Source organism: Lonchura striata, chromosome 3 (genome assembly GCF_050655825.1).
Source record: "Lonchura striata isolate lonStrDom1 chromosome 3, ASM5065582v1, whole genome shotgun sequence".
NCBI classification, from domain to species: domain Eukaryota; kingdom Metazoa; phylum Chordata; class Aves; order Passeriformes; family Estrildidae; genus Lonchura; species Lonchura striata.
The window spans coordinates 5337620-5362484 of record NC_140705.1 but is presented as its reverse complement, the minus strand read 5'-3'; the positions used below and the strand labels follow the sequence as shown (position 1 = coordinate 5362484).

Below are 24865 nucleotides of genomic sequence, written 5' to 3'. Positions count from 1 at the left end.
GTCATGATGTCATGGGAAGAAAAAACTATCTATGGCTTTTTGTGTTGCAGAAGAGAAAGATGATAGATATTTGCTTAATTGAATATATGAAAATATATGAATAATTTCTTCATAGAAAGACTTTTTATTAAGTTGAAATGTATAATCTCAGGCTGCAACTGGTAAAGGATGTGTAAATCTGGATTTTCGTACTCTAAATCCATGTTTTGATTCTTATTCCAAAACATCTCAAAGTCCCACACTGGGCTCTTCTGAAAATCTGCCCATTGTCTGAGTGACCTCCTCAACTGAGCTCTTTTGAAAACAGAACTTCTGTTGGGAGAGCTGACCACATCTGTAAATCTGGAACGGCTTTTCAAAAAGAATTAGATGTCAAATTTTGAAAACACTGGTAAGCATTTAAATACCAGGATAGAAACAAATTTAAATTTATATATTTAAATATATAACCTGTTCCAGTGGCTCATCAGCCTCTAAGTAAAGAATTTCTTCCAATATCTAATCTAACCATGCCCTCTGTCACTTTGAAACCTTTCCCCATTGTGCTGTCACTCCAGGCCCTTGTCCCAAGTCCCTCTCCAGCTCTCCTGGAGCCCCTTTAGGCACTGGAAGAGACTCCAAGTTCTGGCTGGAGTCTTCTCCAGGATGAACAATCCGAGCTCTCCCAGCCTGGCTCCAGAGGAGAGGAGCTCCAGCCCCCTGATCAACTTATCGGCCTCCTCTGGACTTGTTCCAACAGTTCCATGTCTTCCTGGATTTGGGGGCCCCAGATTTGGATGCAGAACTGCAGCGGGGGTTTAGAGGACATGGTTTAGTGGTGGATTGACAATTCTCATTCAGCTGTTGAATTTGATGATCCTAAGGGTCTCTTCCACTAAAATAATTCTATGGTTCTATAGACTGACTTTTAATCTTAAGTTGTTCTATTATCCTGTTTTTAAGGTTTTATTTCAGGCAATCAGGCAGCAGATATAAACAGAGTGAGTTTGGTGTGAGCTTGGTGGTTACACAGTCTGAAACCAGCTTTAATACCAGATCTGACCCTCGTGGCTCCATGGATGAGCAACAAGTGAATAATTGCTCTTTCTGCCCTAAACCCATCCTGCCAGCATGTGATGCAGTGAGTGCTGGGTCTGGCTCCTTTATGAGCTCATCACACGTGAGGATTTCTGGAGACAGGGGGGATTTGTGAGCCCCATACACTTCTCCATGGCTGCAGAGGGCTGGTCCATCTGCTGCCTGGTGTTCACTTACGTGGAGTCAGAGGAGCTGGCTGCCAGCTCCCAGCAGACAGATCAAACCAGCATAAAAAGGGATTAGTATCTGAAGACCGGATGGAATTCCCTGATGTTTCCCCTTAAAAGTTTCAGGTGGAGGATAAAGAAAAATCTTGTAACCTGAAACCTTCTGATGTCCAAATTGTTATGTTACATAGGAAATCTCCTTCTTTCTTACAGCCCCTGGTGGACTTTCACTGATGAGTGAGTGGGCCATCTGTTTAATTTCACTATTAACGTGTGTGTCGTGCACTTCCAAACCCTTTCCTCCCTGCACTGTCCGGCTGCCCATACCTCAATTGTAGTTGATCCTGGTCCAAAAACCACAGCAGGGCGTGTAATTAATGAGGGTAAAGTTGTGATATGATAAGTGCTGCAGTGTAGTGTGTGGTTGGGCCCATTGTTAACCCCAGAGCTGTTAATTTCAGGGCAATGTTTTAAGCCGATTTACATGGGAGATAAGCAAATTCATCTGTATTACAGCAATTAAAGTATTTAGCACTTATCCAGCTGCAGATCTTAAAGCAATTTGTAAACATTAATGAATTAAACTCCATGTTCAATCAAGCTGCAAACAAGCTTACAGTGCTATAGCCCCATATCTAGAAAGAAATCCAGAGAAGTGGGAGAGAAATCCCTGTTTTACCAACCTGAACTGAGAGAAACTGCCCCCAGTTTTTACTAGAAGTTATAAAAGGCCTGTTGTGTGGATCTGTCCTTCTTTGGACACCTGGGACAAAACTCCCTTTAACTTTGATGTCCATTCAATGCTAGGTTTCCTGTTACAGCTTAATAGTGACATATCCCTTAACCAAAATGGTGTTCAAAACATACCACTGATAAATGAAGGAGGAGTGGGTGAGTTTTCCTGTAGTGTTCTGATCTATACTAGAAAAAAAAAGTCATTTATGCCCTATTTATCTATGTCTGTGTCTTCTCTGTCTCTACCCAAAAACAAAATGAGAAGGGTCTACATTTTTCAGCAGTCAGCTGGGGGATGTTCCCAGATCTGTGTAATCAGTTAAAAGAGTCTTCGTGGTTTGCAGTGGCTGCAGCTCAGACCCTGAGGATAAATCCTCCTTCTTTTTAGTTAATTTAAAGTCAGGTAGCTCTGCCATAAGCTGGACAAACTCACTGAGTGAGCTGAGGATGTTTTAGCTGCCCAACAAGAAAAGCCCTCATTAATTAAACAGGACCTGATTCTATAGGTTTGCAGGATGCAGCTGTGCCCTGCAGGCATTATCCCGTGGTGGGATGGGAAATCCTTGGCAAGGCAGCTGAAATGGTTGCTATAGGGGTTCACAGCAGGAATACAGACTTGGCTGGATGTGATCCTGATTGCTTGTGCCAGGCATTTACTACTCAGTTAAAAGAGTAAACAGGGACTTCAAAGCCTCATCAACCTGCAAATGAGATAAATCCACAGCTGGAGAGAGACTGTGCACAGCAGAGGATGGCAGGAGATGGGCAAGATCAACCTGAACACAGGTCTGAGGAGGAGCAGCTGAGGGAGCTGGGAAAGGGGCTCAGTCTGGAGGAAAGGAGGCTCAGGAGGGACCTTTGGCTCTCTGCAACTCCCTGACAGGAGGGGACAGCCAGGTGGGGGTCAGGCTCTGCTCCCAGGTGGGAAGGGATAGCATAAAATGGCCTCAAGTTGTGCCAGGCAAGATTTAGACTGGATATTAGGAAAACTCTCAGTGGAAGGTTGTTCAGGCAATGGTACAGGCCATCCAGGGAAGTGGTGGAATCACCATTCCTGGAAATTTGGATATGGCACCAGGGACGTGATTTAATGCTGGGCTCGGCAGCGCTAGGTTGACAGCTGGACTTGATGATCTTAAAAGTCTTTTCCAGCCTTAATGATCCAATAAATCTGTGATTCTAAGAGAAGAGCTGTGAGCATCCCCCCTCTGCACATGGATAAAGGGTCAGAGGAACATCCAGCCAGATTTGCAAAGAGCTCCACAGCCAGCACCAGTGTCATACACCCTTTAGGTGTTACTCTAAGTGGCCATGTTTTCTGAAGCCTAAGTGACCATCTCTGGCCACCAGTGTCACAAAAAGGTGGTTCTTAGGTGCTCTGCTCACACTTAAAAATCAGAGCAGTGTTATGGTCTCCATTTCGACTCAATGATCTTTGAGATCTTTTCCAGTTTTAATGATTCTGTGTTTTCACCCCTGACAAGCTCTGAGGACAAGTCCTGCTGCATGGGGAATCCTGTTGTTGTTGCCTGAGATTCTTGTGGGCACCCCCTGTGGTCTGCAGTTTTGTGGTGAGATTTGCAGTTTTGTGGTGAGATTTGCAGTTTTGTGTCGGAAAAAAGTGTGAGGTGCTTCCAGCTGCAGTTTTTAATTCCTGGTGTCACCAAAAAGAATGTCTCCTGGGTCTTTGTAAAGCCTAGGGAGAGATAGGAACCCACAGGGAAGAGGAAAGCTGCATTTATCTAGCTGGCATTCCCTGATGTATGAGCTGGGACACTCATCGTAAGCACTTTGCTCAGAGACAGAAAATAATCACTAACAGGAACTTTTCCCCTTCAGCTCATCTGGAAAAAAAAAAAAAAAAAAAAAAAAAGTGTGCCAAGAAAACTCCTATCCAGGGGCCTCCTAGACACTTTCCCAGTGCCAGAGGATGATCTTTGAACATCTGTTACAGCTCTGCACATGAAAGGCTCACAGGCACATTCGGTTGAACGTCCAGCCATCCTATCTCCAAGGGGGATGCGCTCATCGCTGACGGAGCTATCTGCAGGATGTGATTGCTCATGCTGCACCAGGTACTTGGCAAGTGAGGGGGGTGACGATGTTCTTGGCATCACACCTGCCCCGTGTGATGAGCCAGGGGCGGGATTTGTGCATCGCTGTCTCCCCTGCCCGGCATCACAGCGGCTGCGAGCTCACAGCTGGAGCTGGCCGAGCCCAGCAGCTCGAGAGGGAGGATTTTGTCTCTCCTTTCGAGGCAGAGCTGTGAAAATATTTGCACTCGATTGGTTTTTCTTCTCCTAAACTGAAGGTGCTCAGTGAACTTGGTGGCCTTTGGTTTTTGCTTCAGCTTCTGATGTTTTTTAGGTGAAGCTTTCTTCCCTTGGGTTGACTTGCAGGAAGAAACACAGCACCCTGACCCCTAAAAGGCAGCTGGAGCTTTCCTGTTGGTTTCAGAGGAGCCCCAAAATCACCAAAGCACTGTCAGGAGCTGGGCCCAGCTGTTCTCAGCTCCTCTTTGTTTGCTTTGACTACAAAACCCACCTTCACTAAAGCAGCATCCTCACCTCCCTGTCTGCCAGCAGGATGCCACTTTAGATTGCTGTGAGTTTTACAGCCCTGCTTTTATGCCAAATTGGCTAGAAATCACCCCAGAAGGGTCAGCTGTCTGGAATGCCTTGTGCTCTTTGTTATTTTCCCAGTCAGAGCTGCTCAGAAAGCAATGCTCCCCAGGGCAGCTCTTACAGGTGAGTCAGACAGGGTCATGATGCTTTGGTAATTTGTCCCTGTTTTTCTTTTATCTCTTCTAAATATTTATTTCAAAGAAAGTGTTTGGGCAGTTCTTAGTGCAAAGTTCAGTTCAGTGCCCTGCTGTATATTAGAGTCACAGACTCATTAAAGTTGGAAAAGCCTGCTGAGACCACCGTGTCCAACAATTATCCCATCACTGCCACTGTGCCACTAAACCCTGACCCCAGGTGCCACATCCACATGTGTTTTGAACAATTCCAGGGATGGTGATTCCACCACTTCTCAGGGCAGCATCTCCTCTGAGTGCCTGAGCACCCTTCCTCTGAATAAATTTTTCCTAATATCCAATCTAAACCTCCCCTGGCACAACTTGAGACTGTTTCCTTTTTTCTTATCACTTGTTACCTGGAATGATCCAGCAGCGTATCCATCTCATACTGGGATTTAAGAATTTTTACATGGTGAAAGCAAGACAGAGAACAACACCTGGTTTCACACAGGGCACCAGGCAAATGCCACACCAGTGACAGCTTTTGGTCACCAGTGGTAGGGGCTGTGGTTACGTTGCTGGGAGATAAAACATTTTTTCCTTGGCTAAATGCTGATCTGTGTGGTTGTGGGACTGCCTTCTTCAGAACAAGCAGATACAGAGATGGGGCAAAACTGCATCCTAAATCTTACCAGAGCATCAGTCTCCCTCTCTCTCCTTTTCTCAATCTCACCCCATTTAATTCAACTCTTACTTTCCAATTTGCAACAGTATGTTATTTTTGTCTCTGCAGACACAAATCCAAATCCTGATCTCATTAATGTTAGTGGCAAAACTTCCAATAACTTTCAACTGCACCAGGACTTGGCTCACTGATGAAAATGTTGTTCTGAAGGCAATATGTACTGCCACAAGGCTTCAGACATCTATAAATCCATCAGGCCAATGAGTATTTCCATCTGCCATCCAGCATTTGGAGTCATGTGTGTTAACAATATGAGTTAGAGAGTGAAAGTTACCAGCAAATGCATTTCTGCAACCATTTCTCCCCCCTTACTGATGAGGCTTTTGCATTTACTGGCAGAAGGATAAGGAACAGCTTCCAGAGCACAGTAAGTTCTGTGTAGGTTGGCTCTTTAATGTCAGTGTGATGGACACCTTGAAAATGTAGTAAGAACCTAAAAACGTTGGTTTGGTTCTAGGCAAGCTGAGCTTATTTCCCAGCTCTGCCACCAACCTCCTGTGCATCCCAGGGCAAAACATCTGATCTCACTGTGCCTCCATCCCTTTGCTGCAACATTTCTAACTCTTGTCCTTTGCCTATGAAAAATTACAGGCAAGGCTAATAATAATAATAATAATAATAATGATAATAATAATAATAATAATAATAACAATAACAATAATAATAATAATAATAATAATAATAATAATAATAATAATAATAATAATAATAATCTGGTTTATACACTGCATCAAATCTCAGCCACCCGCATCTGGCCAGCTACATTCTGGCAGGACTCACAGCTGAGCAGCACACACGGCAACCCTTTAGCTGGAAAAAAAAAAATCTTTCCCTTTCCTGGTGAATAATTTTAGGACTAGACTGGTAGCAAAGCCAGAGTGCAACCTGGAGGCAATTTCACTGGCATTCTGAAATGAGTTTTATTTAAGTCCATAAATGTTTTTGAAAAGTCTGTTTCAACAGAGGCCAGAGTGCCCTGGGGTGACTCTCTTTAAAGAGCTTTGTTTGGTTAATAATGGTTTGTAAATGCTGTCTGTCAGAAGTGCTGCTGCCACTATCTTGGAAAAGTCTCTGCTGGGAAACACAGGTACCTTGTGTTTGCTGAGGTGTTTTCCTTGTGTTTGCTGAGGTGTTTTCCTGGTGTTTGCTGAGGTGTTTGAATAGTCTCCTTTCCAATAATGCCTGCCAGTGCCCCGACCCTGTGTGGCCACAGTGGAATGATGCTCAGTTGAATGGCCATGGTCTTGTGCTACATCCACACATCCAGTTCTTCAGTGCCATGTGGGAAGTCACCGTGGGGAGCAGATGGCATTGCCCTGGGATTTGGGGAGGTGAACACCTTGGGGAACTCACCAGATCATTTCTGAGCAAGGACTAGCCCTGGCAGAGCTCTACTGCAGCTGCAGCTGTGGTGTGGATAAAGGACACATCCCACCTGCCAGAGGTGAGATTCAATTAATGGCACAGAGAAGGTCCTGCTGGGATGTGGATGTGCTGTGGTGTGTGTGGATAAAGGACACATCCCACCTGCCAGAGGTGAAATTCAATTCATGGCACAGAGAGGGTCCTGCTGGCATAGTGAACAGTTGCCATGGGGATGCCCTGAACTAGGAGCCAAAGCCACAAATCCTATCATGAACTGTTAGAGAAAGAAAAATATCAGTCATTTCAAACTCTATATTTGTATTTAGTGGGAAGTAGGACTTCTAAATGACATTAAGGAATACTCAGAATTGTACTTTCTGCTGCTACCTCTCCAAGCATGGGATGTGTGAAAACATGCTGCCTGCTATTTCTGCTAAAATCCAACAGTTTGGTTTCTCTGCAATCACTGTTTCAAGCCTCTGGGTCCTTTCAGAGGGCCTAGCTCCGTCTTACAGGGACCAGCAGCACTATTTCCATCCCTCAAATCTACTCCAGCAGCTTCAGTTTGGATAAAATTACAGCAGCCATCAATCCTGTGGTCATACTCCAGAGCTGATGCTAATCACCACAGAGGGGAAGGAAGCAATTTTCTTCACACTTTATTACTGTGCAGCTCCATGCTTACAGATCTCAGTGCTGCTCTTTATTTTCCATCCTTGAGGAGCATCCATCACCATCCAGTGATGGAAGGGCTGACAGAAAACCAGGCTGGATAGACCACTGCTCTGCCCAGACAGAATTCACCTGACCTAATAATTGTGGCTGCCTGCAAACTTGGCTGATGCCAGATATCCTTTTCTAGTTGGCGGAGAGGGTCAGGGGATGATTCATTCCATGCTAGGAGAGGTGTCTGAGGTAACCAGGATAAATCACCCTTCAGAAGCCCAGCTCTGTAGGTGGAGCCCATATGATTCACCCCTGTGAGATTCCAAATTTCTTGATGGCTGTAGTGGAGATAGGTGTTCCTCATCTCTCCATGAGGCCATGGGTGCTGTATTCCTGACCCTCTGCAGCAGTTCTCCTTCAGATGAATGAAATTCCAGAAGATTTGCTTTTGCTTTATACACAATTGCCCCAAGCATGCTGCCTCTTAGCCATTTGATGCAGGACACTAGAGCAATATGGATGTGTCGTTATGATGATGATGATAATAATAATAATAAAGATTGTTGGTTTGGAAAAAGGAAATATAACAGCTGAAACTCAACATAAGGGGCTAGTGAGAAGTCCTGTTCCAAAATGATTGTGATGTGGAAGAGGAGGGGAAGTTTTATTAATTATCGTACTTAAACCTGAGTGCAACGGCAAACATTGCTGCTTTTAAAACTTCCCAGCTGTTCCTTCCTTTGTTCTGGGGACTGCTTGGAAGTTTGAGCAGTGATAAAAGCAAGGGCTCTTAAAGCAGTTTGCAAAGTTGTAGGAGACTTTAAACAGCTGGTATGATAAAACACCCACATTTCCCCTGACAAATGTAAGCTCTACCGGTAGCTTTTAGTACAGGGATCTGTACCAGAGCCATAAAAGAAATCAAATGGTTAAGCGTGGAGGTGAGGTCCTGGGTCTTCCCAGCTCAGTAAAGATATATCCAACCAGCCATTATCACACAGGTGCACATATATCATTCAACATCAGACATCAAGGAAAAATAATCGCCCGGAGCGAGAGAGTAAAGTTCAATGAAAGTTTGATAGTGTTACACACCAGCACTCCTGAAAGGATAATCAGACACACATACACACACACACACATACACAAAAAAAAAAAAAAAAAAATTACTCCCATGCTTTTGTTTGGTTGATGAGTTTGGGTTTTCTGGCTGCATCAAATGAGATCTGCAAATCTGTCTTCATTAGACTTCTTCTAAAAACAATTGTACATTTCCTGTAAGCTCATTAACAGAGGAGCATTGCCAGGCTCTTATTCATAATGACCCTGATTCAACAAAATAGTTGAACATGTGCTCTGGGACTGATGATTTATAATAGAAAGTATAAAAGGAACCCAGATTTCTTCTGAGTTGTAAAAAAAACTAAGCCCAGATTTCATTTGCATTTTTAGCAAAAATTCTGGTCAATCGCTCTTTTCTTTGATCTGATTTGTTTTAAATAAGATGTCCAATATCTACCTATCTATTATTTCACCACTCACCATAAATTTATGCTGAGCTTGAAATACTTGATGACTCCAGTATCTACTGATTCTTCCTTCTCTCTTCTGAAATACTTCAAATACTCCAGAGGCTAGGAGGGCAGCAGCTGTTACCTGCTGAGCACAGTAATATAGAATCATTAATGATTTGGGTTGAGTCAGGCTGGAAGGTTCATCTGTTCCAACCCCCTGCCACAGGCTGGGACAGCTTCCACTAGACCAGGTTGCTCCTGTCCAACCTGGACAGGGCTGGAACAATTCCTTTGAACAATCCTTTGAACAATTCCAAGGATGGGGTATCCACAGATTCTCTGGGAAACCTGTGCCAGGGCCTGACCAGCCTCAGAGTAAAGAATTTCTTCCTAACATCTAATCTAAATTACCCTCCTACATCTTAAAGCCATGTAGGTAAAGGTCTTTCATGTAGGCTTAAATTTATTTTTTAATAGATTAAATATCTTTTCCTATTGCAGCTTCCTCACTAGAATAGATTCCCTGTTCCTAGCTGAACTGTGATCCAGCTTTGGTTCTTATTCCAACCACCTCCAAGGCATCAGCATCTACTGCTGCTTTGCCCAATTTATTGCTACTTCACCGTTCCTGTTCCTGTAGGATGATAGCCCCAACAGTGATTAATCCTTGCTACATCCTAAGCTCTGTACAAACATGTAGTCAGAGATTAACATCCCTCTGAGAAGCCTATAACCTAAACAGATTAAATAAATTAGGAGGTAAAGTGATTTGCCAGGAGGAAAAGCTGATTTTTGGATTTGCACCTGACGGCGCCAGGTCTTGGTGCCTGGTCATTAATCCCCCATTCCCCAGGGGAGCATGAGTGTTACCTGCTGGAAGTCCTCAGCTGGAAAATGTTCCAGCTACAGCTTTGCTATTGCAGTTCTGCTGGAGACAGATCAATCCTTGCTTGACACATGGAGTTGTATGAAGGCTCATTACAGAAAATGTTTTATGCTGTCGATCTTCCAAAGCGTCGTCGCTGCCAGCAGGGCACTGGCTTCAGAATGGGTAGATTGTGCTTCCAAAAGCTAATTAAAATCATTAGTGGCTCCCTCAGATCAGTTGCCAGAAGCTATCCTTCATGACAGCAACCTCACATTCCCCTTGTCTGCTTGGATACATTTAAGAGTTATTCTGAAGTTTATTATCTACCTTTTTAAAAATAATTCATGGTTATTTTATGGTAAGGGGAGACATCTTAAAATGATTATGTATACCCAGATAAGCAATAAAAATCACAGAGGTCAAGAAAGAGTAGGCCTGTTTTGAATGTTACAAGTGTTCTGTATCTGCTGCTGGGTTCAAGACCAGAACCTTTGCCAAATCCCCTGAAGTCAGATATTTTTCTACTCTCTGCCTGTTACAAATGGAAGCTACAAAGCCACTCAATGGGAAGGGGATGGAAAGATGAAAGGGGAATTCTCAAACAGAAAATAGTCACGAGACAATATCACCATTTAGGATTTCTTTTACTTTGCTCTGAATTTCTATTTCCCTCATCCTCCACCATTCCCAGGTTTGTATCCTTTGGAAATGGATAGAAAGAGGAGTTTCATGCAAGCAAGTCTATGTCTGTAATATGGATAGAAACTTTGACCAGGATTTATACTGCTTACCTGCACACCAAAGAGCAGAGCTGTATTAAGTCCCTGGACTGAGAAGGGTAGTTCAGTCCACTGAATACAGGTTGTGACCCTCAATAAATCAAAGTAATACTGCTCTCCTCTGAACCCTTTCTTGTCCTGTCTGTTTCAAGTATATTTTATTTGCCTTCCCCCGTTGATACAGTGGATTCTCCAGGTGCTGACACAAGGCATTTTGAGATTTGTAAGCCACATTGCACCTGCAAAGTGCCTGGTGACAGCTGTGAGAGGTGCATTTGTTCCAGCCATGCTCAGAGCTGCTGGCTACAGCCATTTGTATGGAATAGCTTTCATCTGTAGTTATGTAGATTTAGACTTAGACATTAGGAAGTGCAGGTGGTGAGGCCCTGGCAGATTGTCCAAAGAAGTTGTGGCTGCCCCTGGATCCCTGGAAATGTCCAAGGCCAGGCTGGATGAGGCTTTAAGCAACCTGGTCTACTGAAAGGTGTTCCTGCCCAGGACAGGGGATTGAAAATGGATGATCTTTAAAGTCCCTTACAACCCAAATAATTCTATGATTTTGGCTGGGAAATTAAGTGTCTAAAACAAAGGATTTGAGGCTACTGGGAGCAGTTCATTGTGTGGTGGATTGCTTTCATGGACATGGAAACTCATGCTGGAAACATGGTTTTAATAATTAAATTCATTTGGATATTTTATGTAGAGTGTCAGTTTAGCTTGGTAATAATAAATTCCAGTTTTTCTTCTGTTTGCAGCAATTTAACTCTTACTGGAAGAATCACTTCTGTTCTGCTCCTGCTTCCCACTCACTGATTAGCTCTAGTGCCATGGATTTATCCACCCACATGGTTTTTAAAAAGCACGGGATCACCTGTAAGATGGGGCTGCCCATTGCATCTCTGCTCAGGGATGCCAACGATTCCAGCACAGCAAAGAGCAGCTCTGAGTGGTTTTGTCCAAAAAAGAAGATGGAAAGAATGTTCTTTGTGCCTGCCTCCTACAGTGAGCATCTTCCATGGTGATGTAAGGTCCTGGTCCACTTCCTGCCTTTCCCACCTGGAAAGGCTACATAACAAGAATAACATGCTCTGGCTTTAGCTGTGCTGCTGCTCAGTAAGGATTTGCTAAAATTCACTGAAATAGCCATTGAACCCAAATATGAACATAATTTTCTGCAAGCCTGATTACTGCCATGCAGAAAGTCTGTACCTGCGGCAGCTGAGGCACTCTGCTCAGTGACAACCACCTTTTCAGCCATCCTGCAGGGAAGCAGCAATCCAGCCACATTCATCAGTTCATAATGAATGACCACAGTTGCTCTGTGCATCCCTCACCTAATGACAGACTGCCTTCAAAAGTTTTACTGTTTTTTTCTTCTTTATATTTTTTTTTGTAGTAGGAAGCATCCTTCCAGTGAAAATAAGACCATTTGATGTTACAATAAACCATTCTGCTGGCTCAAATCAAAGATGAGGCACCGAGGTGTTGTAAAAATCTTTGAGTCAACGAAAGACAGCTGGTTGAATCATTTCCCAGATTTTCATATGACTCATAAATTTGTTACATAGTGAGGAAATTCCGTGAAAGCTTCTTGGCAGGCACCACCAGTCTGACCAGTAGCTAAGAAACACATAACCTTCCAGTTATAGGGAGGGAGCAGTGTGTGGAGGAAACAAAGAACTTTCTGCCTTCAGGTTTGAGCCTGGGGTCAGTTAGAAATGCAATTCTGCCACCAAAGCCAAAATCCTTCTGCACAAGGGGACAGGACATTGAAGTGACAGCTCTGGGTTGTTGTGACAATGTCCAGAAGAGTCTTGTCTCCTCCTCTCTCTCATTCCACCCCACTGCACTCGAAACAGAAACACATGTCCAGACTCCATAGGGGTGACCTGGTGGTGCAGATACCTCTATCAGCCAAATACATAAAATTAGACCTTATCCATGTTAACCAAGAGGCATAAACTCATAAATGTTTTGGGTTAGAAGGGACTTGAAATATCAACCCCTTCCAACCCTCTTCCAAGGGCAGAGACTCCTTCCACTATCCCAGGTTTTTCCAAGCCTCATCCAACCTGCCTTGAACATTTCCAGGGATGTGGAAGCCACAGCTTCTCTGAGCAACCTGTGCCAGTGTCTCACCATCTCCTGAGGGCTAATGAAGTACTGGAGCAAGACAGGCAGCCCAAATTCTGTCTTATTTGGGCATCTAACTAATGGCTAAATTTGAGATGTTTATGCCACCGTGATCCACATTTCTTTGGGTAGTTAATGGGGAGCACCTTAGAGAGCCTCTAAAAGGAAAAGCCTGGCTACTGTGAGCAGGTAGGTTGGGTACTTGTGTTCCCAAAAAACCTTCAAAGCTGTGCTTGGTTTTTTCACTCTCACCAGTGGTTGTGTGTGGACAGAAAGGTCTTACTTCAAGGGAACCAATTAATTAGACACCTATAATCTTGGCATAGAATGGGGCAGAGTGGTGTGGACCCCAAATTAAGCTGCATGAGCAAATACCAGGGGTCATCTCGTGCTTGTATGACACAAGGACTGGGCCTAGATCTTGCCTAGACCTCAGTACCTTTGAGCCTGGAGTTGTCTCCATTACTCCAGGAAAATGGAGCTTATCCACAAAACTCCTCCAGCTTCAGAGGTTGCTGGTGCAGAAAACTGCACCTGAATTTCTCAGTGATCCCTTCTTTGTGTCCAGAGGAAAGGAAGAATAGGTTCCTCTCATCTCAAGCTATTGAAGTTCCATGTGACCTCAGGTATCATGCAGATAATCTCACAATAATTTTCTTTCATGTCGCTGTGATATATAGACAATAAACCCAGGACACACTCTTGAAAGCTGGGGTGTAGAATCATCGGTAGCTCTACAGTAAAACTCAACAATGCAGCATTTGGTTGTTCTGTTTGGCCTTTAAGCTTTACACCTTGTTATCTTTTGAGGAAACCCCAAGGTACCTGTCAGGGCTCTGCATGTCTCAGGTTGTAGCACAGAATCTGAGGTGCTTTGGGGTGTTGGCAGACACGTCAGCTCAGGGATTTTCCCAGTCACTGGTACCAAACCCACAAACCCACAAAGGCACAAAGCCACAAACCACAAGGAGCAATTGACTCCAACATGTTGGTTGGGTGATGGAAGTGAGACTGTCCGGGTTAGAGAGTGTGAAGATGATGGGGACCACCTTGCAGAGACTTGGGGACCACCAGAGAGGCATGGGCTCCTGTCTGGGGCCCGCCAGTGCCAATATTTTAATCAGCGCTTAAGCAGAAGATGTGTGACCTGGCATTTCGCCTCACAGAGCTTTCACACATGTAATTAATTAATCAGGTAATTCAACAGCCATGGACCTTCACAGATAAAAGTCCCACTGAAACCCCAGTGCATGAGCACACACAGGCCCAGGCACATCTAATGGAACGTGGCTCCCCAAGCCCCACCGTGCTTCAAATGGCCAAAGGAAACACAAATGACATTTTGTTTCTTCCCTGTGAAAAACACTTGCAAAACCCTGACCAGCAAGAATGGATTGCGTTTCAGGGACTTGTTTATTCATCCTAAGCTCAAAAGATTTAAGAGTTTAAATAAAACATCTGAATGAGGCTCCGAGTATATGAGGCTCTGAAATGCTCTTTTTAAGAGACAGACGCCTGACGCCTTGGAGGAGCTCCTCAGTGGCAGAGAGGGGTTTAGTGGCTTCAGTTGGCTGCAATTAAAGTTGATCAGGGCTTCGAGCTGGTTGACAACACAGAAAATCATGCCCAGTTCAGGCCTCCAAAATGCCTCCCTGTGTCACATACTTGTCACAGCTTTAGCTTCAAATTGCAGCATGAAATACGCAGCCCATCGCCAGGTTAGGGGAAAAATGTTCCTAGGAATTCAGAAACTTTACCAAACCGTTATTCTGACTGCTTTCCAGATTAAGCCTCTTTTTTTCTTTTCTCTCTCTTTCTTTTTGGTTGCTTTAATTTACTAGAGGAAGCAAAGGCAAATAGTTTAATCATAACCATCCCTAGGGGCAATTTAGAATCATTTTCTCATTAGTGCCTATAATATGCAGTATAAGTAATGCTCAATCAGATGGTGGCTACAAAGACCTATGCAGACAGTGAAATGAAATGCACTCCAAAGCCAGGAATAGATGAATGAGAATAATCTTGTCTTTTTGTATCTTGCCCCTTTGCTGGTGGATGAACAGGATTTTTCCCCCCCTTTATTCTCTTTCTGGTTTGGGGAGGATGAATCAAACTTTCTCCTGAATAGTAAAATCAAGTTATAGAAGTGGAGCGATTCCAAGACTATTAAGGCTCCAGGGAGTTCAGTCACAGACAGCCAAAGGCAGGAAATATTTGAAGGGGGAGAAGAAAAAACATGAGGGAGCAGGAAATACGTGCTCCATAAAGATGACATAAGCAGCAGACATGTGTCACACATCCATAAAGAGGGTCCAACGGGAGTACCTGAGGATATTTTAGGAGAGACAGTAGCTTCAAAGGCTTCTTTTTCCCCAAAAATATTCTCAGCCTGAGATGCAATTACCCCCATCCCCAGTTTCATCATACCACCTCATGTGGGTCATGACTGACATCAGATCATGGAAATGACTCCCATTAAAAAATAAGCTATGAAGATTCAAAATGGTGGGGGCAGGACATTCTTGTGCCATCTCTCCTACCAAAGGTGGCACACGTGGGATTACTCCCCTGAGTGTAGCTGGGTAGATAAGCAGAAGTAAAATGTTCATTATTGGATGGCCACCAGCTCAGTGGTTTCCCTTTTGCTCCTGTCGCGTGCGATGTGCTGCTCAGTGACAGCTACACCGCTTAAACGGGAGCTGATGGATCATCCTGACCATGATGGGGAGCCCAAAGAGCACTGCCTGTGATTCCAGCACAAGCTGGGAGCTGAGGATGGTAAATTCTTTCCTCTTTCCAGGGGAAAAAAAATCAGTAAGACTCTTAGCTGTGCTCTTCTCTGTATTTCTCAGGAGGTTCTTGGCTTGCTCAGGGTGGTACCTCGTGGCTTTGATGGACCTTGTCTGGTAGAAGGGCAAATTCTGGGATTTCCTGCTTTCCAGCTGGCCCAGGGTGATGACTGAGATTGGATATTGTCTCTTGAACAACTCTATATTAAAACAAATGTAGTGGTTTAACTTGTCTGTCTTTTATAGGTTGGAAGAGACACTGGTGCTGCTCCCAGCATCCACAGAGATCAAAGGTATGAAATTGGACTCCATAGCAAGGGGTTTTGCAGATCGTTTTTCAGGATCATTCAATGGGGGTTTGAACCTCCCAAGTTTCACTTAATTCTTCATAACTGAATAAAACCAAAAATTCAAAGTGAAACTCAACCCAGAAATCCACATTCAGCTTGGATTTGGATGGAAACCAAAGGAAATCATTTAATCCCAACATGGTTTCTACCAGAAGCTCTGCTTTGGTCTGGGTTTGGTTGAAGCTCAGCTTTTGCTTCCCTTTACTGAATACTTAGTGTAAACTCTGGGATAAGAAGAAACAAATTCAGGAAATACTTGTGTATTTTCCTTTAACGGTTCAAAAATATCCCCTGAATTCTATCAAACACATCAGTTCCATGAAAGTCCAGAAAATACATCAGTCCAAACTCTCTGTAAATTAGAACGAAGATAAATTTGTCACTGTTTATCTTCAACACAAATACAAATACCCCAGCACTGGAATAACTTGGATATGTAGCCTGCATTTTTTTCCCATAGGTGGGGAAAAAAAACTTCAGAAAAGATTATTTGATTTGATAAACAAAAATGAAAGGCTTAATTAATGCCATAAACAAGCTTTCCTCTCACTTTTACGAAGTCTGAAGGAAGGAAAAGCAGCATATTTGTTGCTACAAGAGACTTGGAGGATTTTTTTCCCTGAGATCTCAAAAATGATGGTATTATACAAATGTCTTATTGGGCAACAGGCTTCGAGTGATTAAGGACAAGGCTAATTATTGTCTTATTTAATGAATCACAGCAATGAAAAATCTATTAAATAGGAGAATGTCAGGACTGTTCAGATAGTACATGATAAGTGAATACTGGGTATGGAAAATGGATATTTCTTATTTTAGCATGTGTTTATGTAAGTCTGTGTAAGGCTTGTCTGGCTCATATCCTCTTGACCATGAGAATGTGGAGCTTCATAGGAAGGGACAAGAAACCATAATTTCTGCTTATGGCATGAGCAGATTTTTAGTTAAGCCAACAATTAGGGGCAGCCTGAACTCTGAAGATGAAGTTCTTGCTCCTTTGGGCTCACAGATGATTTGGGCTCTGTAGATCTGGATTATTCAAGGGCAGGTTGGACAGGGCTTGGAGCAACCATGGCAGGGGTTGGAATAAGATATCTTTAAGGCCCCTTCCAGCTGAAACCACTCTGTGATTCTGTGATACTACTGTAAACTGGTATTCCCCTTTAGGCATTCTGTGTGGTAAAAATACTTGTTTACAGAGTTTGGGGTATCATTGTTACTCCACAGGGAGCACTGTGCATCTGCAAACTCTGTGCTTGGCAAACTCACACCCTGGAGATATTTCGTGGAAATTCCACTCACTGGTTTTTTGGTTGTTTCTCCACAAATTCCTCGTTAATATATTCTCCACTAATAAATCTTTTCATTGCTCAACCAGCTCTGCAGAAAACAGAGCTGTTGGGGGAGTGTTTGATTGCAACATTTCTTTCTACAGAAATAATTATCATCCAATAAAGTTGGAAGGAGCTTGGCAAAGTAAAATCTTCCACTGGGATTGGATCTCCTTGAAAAGACTCAAATTAATTTTGCTGTTGCCATGATTTGATTAGATCTTGTTTCACATGTGACTGAGCTTCAAAACAGAGATTTGTATCTGTGCAGCTAACCTGTGCAACAGCACTTGTTGCTCCTTTTAACTTTATTTAATACATTGAATACAGTACATAAGCATAATTTAAAGCATGTAAAAAAGCAAACCTTAGGAAAATATTTAAAATACTGACTCACACACATGATGTTTTTTGCTTCTCTTCTTACACTGTCTGCAAAAACATCATGTGTTTTGGCCAGGCCATTGTCAGAACAGACAGAGATTAATTACTGCAGCCATTTGTTCTGTTACAGCAAAGATAAAAATAACTCATGAGTCATGACAACAGTGAACACTGTGAAGCCAAATCCTGCATCTTATTTGCCATTTTCTAGCCTCAGTGTAGAAGAGATATGATTTTGAGAAATGACCTGACAGTATCTTCAGTCCCTCTGTGGCGTTTGCACAGCCAGGGAAGCCAGTGCCTGGCACAGCCTTTAGGGACAACAGACGTGGTTCAGGGGAAGCTCTCCTGCTGCAGTGAGCCCACATCTCAAATCCAGGGTCCAGTTCTGGGCTCCTCACGATAAGACAGACATTGAGGGGCTGGAGCGTGTCCAGGGAAGGGAACGGAGCTGGGGAATGGGCTGGAGCTCAGGTCTGAGGAGGAGCAGCTAAGGGAGCTGGGGGGGCCCAGACTGGAGAAAAGGAGGCTCAGGGGGGACCTTCTCACCCTCTACAATTTCCTGACAGGAGGGTGCAGCCAGGTGGGAGTCAGACTGCTCATAGGGAACAAGGGACAGGACTAGAGGAAATGTCCTCAAGTTGCACCACAGGAGGTTTAGATTAGACCTTTGGAAAAATTTCTTCATAGAAAGGCTGGTCAGACACTGGAACAGGCTGCCCAGGGCAGTGGTGTAGCCACCATCCCTGGAAGTGTTCAGAAATTGTGTGGAAGTGGCACTGTGGGAAATGGTTTAGTGGTGAACATTATTGTGATGCTGGGTTGATGGTTGGACTTGATGATCTTAGAGGTTTTTTTCCAACCTTAATGATTCTATGATTCTATAAAAATCCACAGGATGTGCTATAATAAGCATTTAATACATAAACATGACATCCAGGGTCTGTGCTGTGTTCTCCCTTTCCAGCATGGATTCCTAGGCTTTCCTCAGATGCTAGCAGGTGCCGAGGCAAATTTCTGATATTGTTATCATGCTGGGAGAACCAGTTTAATAAGGTCATGGACATCATCCATGCAACAGACAGGGATAGGTGTAGTTTAGTTTCCTGGCACAGATCACAGAATAATAGAATTATGGAATATCCCAAGGGGCCCACAAGGTTCTTTGAGTCCAGCTTTTGTCCCCTCACAAGACAAACCCAACAATCCCATCCTGTGCCTGAGAGAATTGTCCAAATGCTCCTTGAGCTCTATCAGGTTTGGTGCTGTGACCACACCCTGGGGAGCCTGTTCAGTGCCCAGCCACCCTCTGGATGAAGAACCTTTTCCTAATGTCCAAATTAAACCTCCCCTTACTCAGCTTCAGGCCATTCTTTTGGGGTCTTGTCAATGATCAGCACAGAGAAGAGATCAATGCATGCCCCTCCTCTTCCCCTCATGAGGAACTTGTAACTGCAACGAGGTCTCCCCTCAAATCTCCTCTTCCCAGGGCTGAAATAGGCCAAGTGACCTCAGCTGTTCCAGACATGGCATGTCCTGCACAGATCTGCCTGTGACCTCAGAGGAACAGCCAGCAAGCAGAGAGCAGCTCTGGATTCCACACCCAGGCTCGAGGACTGCTCAAATATTTTTCATTTAACAGTGACTGGATCTAATAAACAAAGACAAATCTGACTGAAGTCTTCCAACCTCTTTCTTGAAGTGCTCTTGTCTGTCTGGCCTGGGAAGGGGTGAAGAGAAGTTGAGTGCCTTCTTGCTACAGTGCTGAATCAGGCAGCTCCTGGTCCAAGCAGTGCTCAGCACCAGAGAGTTATGATGAGGATTCTCTTCCAGCTGTGCTTGTCCCTTCCCTTGTTTTTTATTGGGCCAAGTTCTCTGTTGAGGAGCTTGAGGCAGAGATGGCCAAAGACCAAACACGTCACCTGAGTCCCATCATCTCTGGGAGTGTGGTGATGCCAGACAGAAGGCATCTGAGGTCAGCCCTGCATGTGTTACATGAGCAGAGAAGTATCAGGAATCACTTTTATTATTTTTTTTTTTAATTTTGCTGGCACACGTCTTGAGTGTCAGGTCGTTCCTTCACACGTGCACATGTGTGCACTTCATTACAACTTCTTGTCTCCCTCCCTTCCTCCGCCTTGCCCCGCTTCCCTGCAGTATCCTCCTTCCACCCTGGGGCTTGGAAGCTGTGCTCAGCCTCTGCAGGAAAACTGCTTCCAGCTGTGTGCTGTGACAGGCTCTCAGCCACTGTGCAGCTGTTCCTGGGCTCCTGCTCCCCAAACCAAGGGGATGGGTGGGGAAAGGCTGATCCATGCTGCTGCCTGCCTTCTGAAGCAGTTGCCTGACTCTGGGTTTGGAGCCCACCCTGTGCCTGAGAGCACTGTCCAAATGTTCCTTGAATTCTGTCAGGTTTGGTGCTGTGACCATTTCCCTGGGGGGCCTGTTCAGTGCCCAGCCACCCTCCGAGTGAGGAACCTTCTCCTAATATCCAACCTAAACCTCCTCTCACACAGCTTCAGGCCATTCCCTCAGGTCCTGTCACTGGTCACCAGTGAGGAAATCAGGGCCTGCCCCTCCTCTTCCTCTTCTGAAGAAGATGTAAACCACTGTCCTCATGGGTAGAAAGGTGCCTCCCACCCAGCTGATTTCTCCCAACCTCTCCTGGCCATGGCACTATTTGTGGTCACTTTTTGCTTGGTGCTTCCAAGGCCATGTGTCTGCCTGGTCCAAGTTCCTCTGTGAACCCTTGTCCTTCTGGCTGATTCAGCAGTTTTTTCAATTACAGTCACAGCCACATGGGTTTGGCTGTGCTCCTGCCATGCCTCGTTCCTGCTGGAAGAAGAGGAGGCAGGCAGACATTTGTGCATTCTCTGGTGATGCACAATCCCCGTCCTGTGGTCACCGGGTAACTGTAAAATTAAATCAGATCCTTGCTGTTAACCAAAAGGCATCTGCAATGAAAGGAAGTTAAATGCAGAGCTGGAGGGGTTGTTCTGCTGCTAACAACACATTACAGGACCTGCTAGGAAATCAAATTCACTGTTCTATCCTTGCCCACATGATTAAGTTCACCCCCAGCTTAATGTGATTTAGGATTAGGTGGAATATTTTATATTGATTGTAGGTTCAAGGACCCCTTTTTTTTCCCCTAGACTTTGGTAACATTGCCATTATTAATGGCATATAAAATAGCCTCAAGTTGCACCACAGGGGAGGTTTAGTGTAGACATTTCTTCATAGCAAGGGTGGTCAAACACTGGAACAGGCTGCCCAGAGCAGTAGTACAGTCACATCCCTGGAAGTGTTCAAAAATTGTGTGGATGTAGCACTGTGGGACATGGTTTAGTGGTGAACATGATTGTGGTGCAGGTTGGACTTGATGACCTTGGAGGTTTTTTCCAACCTTAATGATTATATGATTCTATAAAATACATAGGATGTACCACAGCAAGCATGAAATACATAAAATATTTTTTTTTCCTTGCTGTATAATCCTCCTATGAGGTAGAAAGTGGCCAGATACTCCCATCTTCCTCTCTAGGGACTATGCAGGAAGCCAGAGACACATTCTGCCTTCACCAGAATTTGGGTGTTTTCCAGGCAACACAGTGATGCTGGAGGGGTTGATCTCTGGGACTGGCAAAAGTGTGACCAAAGGTCCTGCTCTTCCAATCCATGACAGGGACGAAAGTTTGGCATCTCTCCCAGAAAGCGGGGTGATGCACTTTGTCATAGTGAAATGACACAGTTGTGTGACTAAAACCTGCTGCAACAGGGACAGACACTACTCAGGGCCCTCTAAAGCAATAACCAACCATTTATTATGTGAGGTGAAAACACATCATGGGTGTTCCCCCAAACTGCTGTTCCTGATTTGTCTTAATTTCCTCTAAACTTGAAGCAAGATGATCAGCACTGCCTCTTTTCAACTAAAACACCAGCAAAATGGGAAATAAAAACCCTTAAAGTCACTGTTGGAGCCAGGATGAGCTAAGGATGTAGAAGCAGTAGTTTGAAGGGAGAATATCTTTGAATAAACCAGCTGGAACTGGGAGATGAATTTCAGAGTTCAGGGTCTTGTAAATATCTGTGTTCTCCACTTTTCTAATGAAAGACCCTACTTCTTCCCAGACCCTTGGAAGCACTTGGCAGGAGCATAGATCAAGGAGGGAGAAGCCTGTTGTGTGCTAGAGATTGATTTGGTTGAGTCAGAATTAAGAAAAAAAGTAGGGGAACACAATCTAAGGATTTTCACAATTTAACTTTTATTTATAGTTATTTTACAGTCTGCCATGGAGCCTAATTAATGTGGTCAGTAAACTCACTCTTTTTTTAAGACCCAGCTACAGTGATGGCCCTCCCCAAGCCCTAAGATAATTCATGAACAATTATAGATAAGAGAGAGACAGCTTTGAAATCAATGTTTTACACAAGAGCCAGATATTACAAAGATCAATGCAATAATTAGTTTTTTTTAAAAAATAAATATATCATACAGTTGAATTACTCCAAGGGTGCCTTTGTGTCTGAGGTTCAACCAGAAGATTCTTTTAATCAGAATTAGTTCTGGAATAGATTTTGTTGGCTATGGAGCTAAGAACGTAATCCTGGCTGGCTCATTCAGCTTTATGAAGCATTCATGACTATTTTTCAAAAGAGGATCTCTTTCTTTTCCTCACAGAAAGGCTCATCAAATACAGACAGGAGAGGAGAGGAAAGGAAATCTCAGCTCCATTGAAGCTGTAGCCAAACCTCCCATTGAATTCACTGGGGCTACAGACTCACCTAAGCTGCATAACACACTTAATGCTACTGGCCTGATAATTATACAAAATAGACCCCACATTTCTGTCCTGGGAGGGGAGAGGGAGGAGAAGAGGGGAACCTAACACACATCTGTCTGATCCTGTGAGGCATTTACCAGTAGCATGTACTTGGCAAAAGATGTGATGTATGAAGTGAATAAATAACAAAATAGTCCGTGTTTCCTTGTGTTGCAATTTGTAAATGCTTTTGATGCACATAAATGATCCTAAAAGACGTACTTGCATTTCCTTTGAGGAATCCTTGAGGAATCCAAACACATCAGCACCATGGTTGTGACTTGGAAACCTGAAAGTCATCAAATGAGGCAGATCCTGTCTAATCTGATCTGTGAAAAACTTTTGACTTGAAAGCAAGACTTTTCTAACCCTGACACTAAGGCATCTCTCAATGAATCACAGTAAACCCAGACAACACGCCCCAACAACTGGCAAACAATCAAACCCACTATGAGTAATCACAGCAGCAGCAGAAGTGATGCTGTAAAACACTGCCATACCCACTTCTTTACCTTTTCACCTACTGTGTGCATCACATTCCTGCCAGAGCAGGTATTGGTTAAAGCCACCCATTTAAATACATAAAAAGCTAATAAACTTGCTGGAGGGGAGATGACTCACCTAAAGGCATACATGCAACCAAAAAAGTGAAGCTCCTCTTTTCTATCCACAGCTACTCCCCATTGCTTCAAAATTGTCTCAAAAGTGCTTAGTGTGGAACTTTCAAAGGGTGAGACAATTGCATGTACTTAGATACAGGAGATACAGGGCTGCATTGGCTTAGATATGTGTCAAATGTGTCTTTGAAGTCTTTTTTAGGGTCTGATCTCACTCCTAATGTCAGTGCAAGTCTTCAAGATCAGTAGAACCAGGTATTTTTTGTTGTTAAGGAAAGGTAGAAACTGGAGCCCGGGAAAGGCAGAGCACACAGGTCTGGAATCAGTTACAGGGACACTTTGCCTTGAGATGAGTATCTGGCTATTTTTCAATGTGCTTTTTTCACTCAGCTAGGAAAATGGGGGAAATGCTATTTGATACTCCACTTTTAAATCCTGCTAGGGAGACAGGTGTTGCTTTGAACCCACATAATGGAAGATAACTGCAAGCTGGATTCCAGAGATGAATGTGAGGCAGATTAAGTCCAGACCACAATAATCTCTCTTCTCCAGCAACATCACTGACCGAGGATACTGAAGGCAAGCCAAAGTTCACACACTGGTTTATGATACTGTTAGCAAGTCTGCAGCCAAAACAAAAGTTCAAACATGGGTTTTGATGCATTTTATTTAGAAATCTATGTTCAGGCCACGATGACAAAAAACAATGAATTTCCAGAGTTTTCATCGGGGCACAGATCCAGCTGAGTCTGTCAGAGGACCTAATTGTGGGTAGTTACCTCATGTCCGCTACTGGAGCACCACAGCCCATGTTTCACACTCATTTTAGGCAGACAATGAAGTGGGACATCCTCTGACAGAAGCAATCACAGAATCATTAAGGTCGGAAAAGACCTCTAAGATCATCAAGTCCAAACATCAACCCAGCACTGCCAAGCCCAATGCTAAACAATGTCTCTAAGCACCACATCTACATAGTTTTTTAACACTTCCAGAGATGGTCACTGCACCGCTTCCCTGTGCAGCCCATTCCAAAGCCTGATCAACCTTTCAATAAAGATTTTTTTTCCAATACCCAACTCAACCCTTCTTGTTGCAATCTGAGGTTATTTCCTCTTGCCTTCTCACTGGTTACCAGGGAGCAGAGCCTGACCAACACCTGGCTGCCTCCTGTCAGGTAGTTGTGCAGAGCCAGGTCTCCCCTGAGCCCCCTTTTCTCCAGGCTGAGCCCCCTCAGCACCCACAGCTACTCCCTTGTGCTCCAGACCCTTCCCCAGCTCCACTGCCCCTCTTTGGACACTATTCTGCCCCACTTCCACCTTCACTTGCTCTTCCTACCTGGAAATGTGGTCCAACTCACGTCTGCCCTGTTCAGGGGATTGGACAATCAGGGCATTGGACAATCAAGCTGGATTAACCCAAATGTGCTGCCCAATGTTTGCTTGTCCCAGCAAACAAGGGTGCAAAAGGCAAACAAGCAACAACAGGCAAAGACAAGATGCTCCTGTTGGTGTTGGAAGTGTCTTTTTAAGGCAGCCAGAGAGTTCTGGTGTGTCTTGGCCACTGCTGGCTGCTGTGACTAATTACAGTATTACACAGAGCTTTTTTCTCTGGAGATTTGCCAGGCTTGGAATAGCTGGCTTCAGCTCTGTTGGATTTCTCACAGGGAACCTCCTGTGCCTCCGAGGAGTCTCCCCCTTACCTCGAGCTCACGATCTCCGTTATCTGTCGGGTATGGATGAGACACCCAGCTGTTATACTTTAGTCCCCTTGGCTTTCCCA

General features: G+C 44.1%; 1 long non-coding RNA gene across 1 annotated transcript in view; it reads left to right on the top strand.

Moving 5' to 3' along the window:
- Window positions 1-19317, top strand: part of LOC146767780 (uncharacterized) — a 38196-nt gene extending 18879 nt beyond the window's left edge. The window contains exon 2 of the long non-coding RNA XR_014953533.1: window positions 11412-19317. This is a non-coding gene — a long non-coding RNA (uncharacterized LOC146767780). The remainder of the gene's footprint in view (window positions 1-11411) is intronic.
- The last annotated feature ends 5548 nt before the right edge of the window (window positions 19318-24865 follow it).